Raw genomic sequence first — 7,220 nt, forward strand, 5'->3', positions numbered from 1 at the left:
CGAAAAAAAATATGGCTCCAGCACATGCCCAAGCCCGGAATGTGCTGCAGCAACCCTTGGTCCAGTCCGATCTTAGACTAGGAAGGAACTCCGTATGCTTAGACTGGGAATGAACTTCGTATGCCTAAGTCAACCCACGAAACGAGTGTGCGGGCGCTCAACCGGCCAAAAGGGCAGGATGGGCAAGCCAGGGATCGATCGGGTCCCCCTCTGCGTGCTGTCGATCCTGGTATAACTAAGTCAAACCACGAAACGAGTGTACGGGCGCTCAACCGGCCAGAGGGGCAAGATGCACAAGCCGGGGATCGGTCGGGTCACCCTCGATGTGTTGTCGATCCTGCTACCCTCAGTCAGATCTGATCTTAGACTGGGAATGAACTTCGTATGCCTAAGTCAACCCACGAAACGAGCGTGCGGGTGCTCAGTCGGCCAGAAGGGCAGGATGCGCAAGCCGGGGATCGATTGGGTCCCCCTCTGCGTGTTGCCGATCCTGCTACCCTCGATCCGGTTTGATCTTAGACTGGGAATGAACTTCGTATGCTTAGACTGGGAATGAACTCCGTATAACTAAGTCAACCCATGAAACGAGTGTGTGGGTGCTCAGCCGACCAGAGGGGCATGATGCGTAAGTAGGGGATCGATCGGGTCTCCTTCTGCGTGCTGCCGATCCTACTATCGTAACCCTCAGTCTGGTCTGATCTTAGACTGGGAATGAACTCCGTATGTCTAAGCCAATCGACGAAACCAGCGGGCAGGCGTGCACTACGTCGGCCAGAGAGGCGGGATGTGCAAGCGCGTAGATCAATAGGGTGGTAGGTGGGTTTAGGCACATCTTCATATTCCTACTGTGCCAATGCCATTTTTATGGCTTGTAAATTCATACAATGGTTCCTTAAGCCTTCAAGTGAAGTTTCATGGCGAGATGACTCATTTTCTATTTTTCATAATTTTGGAAACTTTTTACGGTTCAAGATTTTTTAAAATTTTTTGAAAAGGAGTTTTAGCCCCAAACTTGGTGGACATGATCCTTGTATTTTTGTTGGCATGCACAAAAAAATTCAGCTAAAAACTCGAAGTGTACAAGATTTTGTGACCATTTGAAAAAAGTGTCCCCATTTCAGAAACTTTAATGGCTACTGGCAGCAAACCTGTAAAATCTCAAATGCTCATTCAGGGGGTGTGAGTTCTCAAGGTTTGATGAGGGATAGGAGGCCAATATAAGGGCCAAGTACCAGCACCCATCACACATCATGTGCGCACAACCCTCCGGCACCCCCCAATTGTCAGAACCCCAATGTCGTTGATTAAGTTCTCCGGCGATGCACCGGTGATGGTGTCCTGGGCAAAAAAAAATACGGTACCAGCACATGCCCGAGCCCAGCATGTGCTGCCACAACCCTCAGTCCGGTCCGATCTTAGACTGGGAATGAACTCCGTATGCTTAGACTGGGAATGAACTTCGTATACCTAAGTCAACCCACGAAACAAGCGTGCAGGCGCTCAGCTGGCCAGAGGGACAGGATGCACAAGCTGGGGATCGACCGGGTCCCCCTCTACGTGCTGTCGATCCTGGTACCCTCGATCTAGTCTGATCTTAGACTGGGAATGAACTCCATATGCTTAGACTGGGAATGAACTCTGTCTAACTAAGTCAACCCATGAAACGAGCGTGCGGGCGCTCAGCCAGCCAGAGGGGGAGGATGTGCAAGCCGAGGATCGGCCGGGTCTCCCTTTGCGTGTTGTCAATCCTGCTGCCGCAACCCTCGATCCTGTCCAATCTTAGACTGGGAATGAACTCCATATGCCTAAGCCAACCGACGAAACGAGCGGGCGGGCGGGCACTACGTCGGCTAGAGAGACGGGATGCGCAAGCCATGGATCGATAGGGTGGTAGGTGGTTTAGGCACATCTTCATATTTCTGCCATGCCAATGCCATTTTTATGGCTTGTAAATTCATACAATGGTCCCTTAAGCCTTCATGTGAAGTTTCATGGCAAGATGACTCGTTTTCTATTTTTCATGATTTTCGAAACTTTTTACGGTTCAGGATTTTTTAAAATTTTTTTAGAAGGAATTTTGGGCCCAAACTTGGTAGACGTGATCCTTGTATTTTCTTTGGCATGCACAAAAAACTTCAGCTAAAAACTCGAAGTGTACAAGATTTTGTGACCATTTGAAAAAAGTGTCCCCATTTTAGACACTTTAATGGCTACTAGCAGCAAACCTGTAAAATCTCAAATGCTTTTTAAGGAGGTGTGATTTCTCGAGGTTTGATGAAGGATAGGGGGCCAATATAAGGGCCAAGTGTCATGCCCTGGGCGGGCGCGCCAGGCACATCAGGTAGACCAGTAGGCGAGCTAGAGTTTGAGGCCCGCATACCAGGCATGCTGGCAGGTATCTGTGCGCAAAGCCTAGCAAACGAGTTCAGAACGCCTACCCAACTTGCAGGCCAGCCCGTGAGACCAAGGCATGGCATACAAGCTGCCCGCACCACGTCCAGAAGGGCCAAAGGTGCTGGATACGCAAGGGAAGCAGCAGCATCCTGGCATATTTGGTTGACCCTGAAAATCAAGAGTTAGCATCCTGATTGATTATAATCTGTATAATCCCATGATTTTAGCCTTTATTCTAGGGATTTGCCATTAAGCGTAAGCTGGAGCCTCAACTATAAATAGAGGGCTGCTCCACCCTCATTGGTACTCCATTAAACACTTCTGTTTCAGTGAATACAAGAGCATTTCCAGAATTCTGCCTTCTTATCCTGTTTCTCTTTAACTTGCATAATCAGCCCTTCCCGTTGTTCTAGTGCCCGCACGCTTGTGTTTTAGGCTGACTTTGGCATAAAAGAGGAGATTCCAAGCCTAAAGCCGCACGGATTCTAAGTCTAAGGTCAGAGCCCGTGACAGTTGGTATCAGAGCAAGTTCGATTCTGCGTGTTTGTGTTGAGCAGGCTAGATCGTGATTAAGAAGATGGCATCCCAAAGCGACGTTTGTAGCCAACAACCAGAGGCCCAGAAGCATAGGCATGGAAGAGGCAAGAAAGCCGGTTCTAGAGATATCTGGTCTACCATGGACGGTAGGCTGGCCAAGGTGGAGGTGACCATAGGCGACATGAGGGAGAAGCTTGAGGAAGTAGAGACTCACATTGCATCGCTAGACTCCATGGGGGAGGAGATCCAAAGTGAGCTGGAAGCTGCTCTCAACAAAAGCTTGGATGTGTTCACCAAAAAGAATCAGACCTTGGAGGCTGAAGTGCGGACCTTGCGTGATGGCATGTAGGCCATGCACCAGCGGATGGAGGAGCTTACCAATGAGCTCGCTACTTGCAAGACTGCCATTGGGAATGGCATGTTTGCTGGAGTGTCCAAATCCAGATTAGATATCCCCAAGCCTAAGGAGTTCAAGGGGACTAGGGTGGCTAAGGAAGTAGACAACTACCTTTGGGGTACGGAGTAGTACTTCCAGGCCATGGACATGCAAGACGAGGCGATAAAGGTAAGCACCGCTACTATGTATCTAACTGATGTAGCCTTATTGTGGTGGAGGCGGAGGTGTGATGATGTCAGGTGTGGGAGCACCAAGATTGGAACCTGGGCAGAGTTTCAAAAGGAGTTCAGAGAACAATTTTACCTGGAGTATGCCGATGATGAGGCGCAGGCAAAGTTGCGCAGGCTGAGCCAGCAAGAGGACATAAGGGAGTATGTCTAGAAATTCTTTGAACTAATACCAGCAAGGGGACATCTTCATATTTCTGCCATGCCAATGCCATTTTTATGGCTTGTAAATTCATACAATGGTCCCTTAAGCCTTAATGTGAAGTTTCATGGCAAGACGGCTTGTTTTCTATTTTTCATGATTTTTGAAACTTTTTACGGTTCAAGATTTTTTAAAATTTCTTTAGAAGGAGTTTTGGCCCCAAACTTGGTAGACGTGATCCTTGTATTTTTGTTAGCATGCACAAAAACATTCATCTAAAAACTCGAAGTGTACAAGATTTTGTGACCATTTGAAAAAAGTGTCCCCATTTCAGACACTTTAATGGCTACTGGCAGCAAACCTGTAAAATCTCAAATGCTCTTTAAGGGGGTGTGAGTTCTCGAGGTTTGATGAGGGATAGGGGGCCAATATAAGTGCCAAGTACCAGCACCCATCGCACATCATGTGTGCACACCCCCCGACCCCCCAATCGTCGGAACCCAAATGCCGTCGGTCAGGTTCTCCACCGATGCTCCGGCGATGGTGCCCCGGGCGAAAAAAAATGAGATACCAGCACATGCCCAAGGCCAGCATGTGCTGCTGCAACCCTCAGTCTGGTCCGATCTTAGACTGGGAATGAACTCCGTATGCCTAAGTCAACCCACAAAACGAGTGTACGGGCGCTCAACCGACTAGAGGGGCAGGATGCGCAAGCCGGGGATTGGTCGGGTCCCCCTATGCGTGCTACCAATCTTGCTACCCTCGGTCCGGTCCTATCTTAGACTAGGAATGAACTCCGTATGCTTAGACTGGGAATGAACTTCGTATAACTAAGTCAACCAACGAAATGAGTGTACGGGCGCTCAGCCGGCCAGAGGGGCAGGATGCACATGCCGGGGATAAGTCGGGTCTCCCTCTGCGTGCTGCCGATCTTGCTGCCGTAACCCTCAATCCGGTTCAATCTTAGAATGGGAATGAACTCCGTATGCCTAAGCCAACCGACGAAATGAGCGGGCGGGCGGGCACTACGACGGCCAGTGAAGCGGGATGCGCAAGCCGTGGATCGATAGGGTGGTAGGTGGGTTTAGGTACATCTTCATATTTCTACCATGCCAATGCCATTTTTATGGCTTGTAAATTCATACAATGGTCCCTTAAGCCTTCATGTGAAGTTTCATGGCAAGACTACTCGTTTTCTATTTTTCATGATTTTTGAAACATTTTATGGTTCAGGATTTTGTAAAATTTTTTTAGGAGTTTTGGTCCCAAACGTGGTAGACGTGATCCTTGTATTTTTGTTGGCATGCACAAAAAAATTCAGCTAAAAACTCGAAGTGTACAAGATTTTGTGACCATTTGAAAAAAGTGTCCCCATTTCAGACACTTTAATGGCTACTGGCAGCAAACCTGTAAAATCTCAAATGCTCTTTAAGGGGGTGTGAGTTCTCGAGGTTTGATGAGGGATAGGGGGCCAATATAAGGGCCAAGTGCCAGCACCCATCGCACATCATGTGCGCACACCCCCCCGGCCCCCCTAATCGCTGGAACCCCAATGCCGCCAGTCAGGTTATCCGACGATGCTCCGGTGATGGTGCCCCGGGCGAAAAAAAATGTGGCACCAGCACATGCCCGAGCCCAGCATTTGCTGCCGCAACCCTTGGTCCCCTTCGATCTTAGATTAGGAATGAACTCTGTATGCTTAGACTGGAAATGAACTCCGTATGCCTAAGTCAACCCACGAAATGAGCGTGCGGGCGCTTAGCTGGCCAGAGGGGTAGGATGCACAAGCCAGGGATCGGCCGGGTCCCCCTCTGCATGCTGTTGATCCTACTACCCTCGATCCGGTCCGATCTTAGAATGGTAATGAACTCCGTATGACTAAGTCAACCCACGAAACGAGCGTGCAGGCGCTTAGTCGGCTAGAGGGGCAGGATACGCAAGCCGGGGATCGGTTGGGTCTCTCTCTGCGTGCTGCCGATCCTACTGCCACAACCCTCAGTCCGGTCTGATCTTAGATTGGGAATGAACTCCGTATGCCTAAGCCAACCAACGAAACGAGCTGGCGGGCGGGCACTATGCCGGCCAGAGAGGCGGGATGCGCAAGCCGTGAATCGATAGGGTGGTAGGTGGGTTTAGGCAGATCTTCATATTTCTACCATGCCAATGCCATTTTTATGGCTTGTAAATTCATACAATGGTCCCTTATGCCTTCATGTGAAGTTTCATGGTAAGACAACGTGTTTTTTATTTTTAACGATTTTCAAAACTTTTTATGGTTTGGGATTTTTTAAAATTTTTTTAGAAGGAGTTTTGGTGCCAAACTTGGTAGACATGATCCTTGTATTTTTTTTTTGGCATGCAAAAAAAAATTCAGCTAAAAAATTGTAGTGTACAAGATTTTGTGACCATTTGAAAAAAGTGTCCCCATTTTAGACACTTTAATAGCTACTGGCAACAAACCTGTAAAATCTCGAATGCTCTTTAAGGGGGTGTGAGTTCTCGAGGTTTGATGAGTGATAGGGGGCCAATATAAGGGCCCAGTACCAGTACCCATCGCACGTCATGTGCGCAAACCCGCCCGACCCCCCCAATCACCGAAACACCAATACCGTCGGTCAGGTTCTCCGACGATAATCCGGCGATGGTGTCCCGAGCAAAAAAAAATGCAGCACCAGCACATGCCCGAGCCCAGCATGTGCTACCGTAAACCTCGGTCCGGTCCGATCTTAGACTGAGAATGAACTCCGTATGCCTAAGTCAACCCACGAAATGAGCGTGCGAGCGCTCAGCCGGCCAGAGGGGCAGGATGCACAAGTCGAGATCGGCGGGGTCCCCTTTTGCATGCTGCCTATCCTGCTACCCTCGGTCTGATCTGATCCTAGACTGGGAATGAATTTTGTATGCTTAGACTGGGAATGAACTTCGTATAACTAAGTCAACCCACGAAACGAGCGTGCGGGCGCTCAGCTGGCCAGAGGGGCAGGATGCGCAAGCCAGGGATCGGCCAGGTCTCCCTCTACGTGCTTCCGATCCTACTGCTATAACCCTCGATCCAATCTATTCTTATACTGGGAATGAACTCCGTATGCCTAAGCCAACTGATGATACGAGCGGGCGGGTGGGCATTACGCCGACCAAAGAGGCGGGATGCGCAAGCCGTGGATCGATAGGGTGGTAGGTGGGTTTAGTCATATCTTCATATTTCTGCCATGCCAATGCCATTTTTATGGCTTTTAAATTCATACAATTGTCCCTTAAGCCTTAACGTGAAGTTTCATGGCAGGACGACTCGTTTTCTATTTTTCATGATTATCGAAACTTTTTACGGTTCGAGATTTTTTAAAATTTTTTTAAGAGTTTTGGCCCCAAACATGGTAGACGTGATCCTTGTATTTTTGTTGGCATGCACAAAAAAATTCAGCTAAAAACTCGAAGTGTACAAGATTTTGTGACCATTTGAAAAAAGTGTCCACATTTCAGACATTTTAATGGCTACTGGCAGCAAACTTGTAAAATCTCAAAT

The sequence above is a fragment of the Durio zibethinus genome, chromosome 20 (genome assembly GCF_047325235.1).
Source record: "Durio zibethinus cultivar Kanyao isolate XHJ-2024 chromosome 20, ASM4732523v1, whole genome shotgun sequence".
Lineage (NCBI taxonomy): Eukaryota > Viridiplantae > Streptophyta > Magnoliopsida > Malvales > Malvaceae > Durio > Durio zibethinus.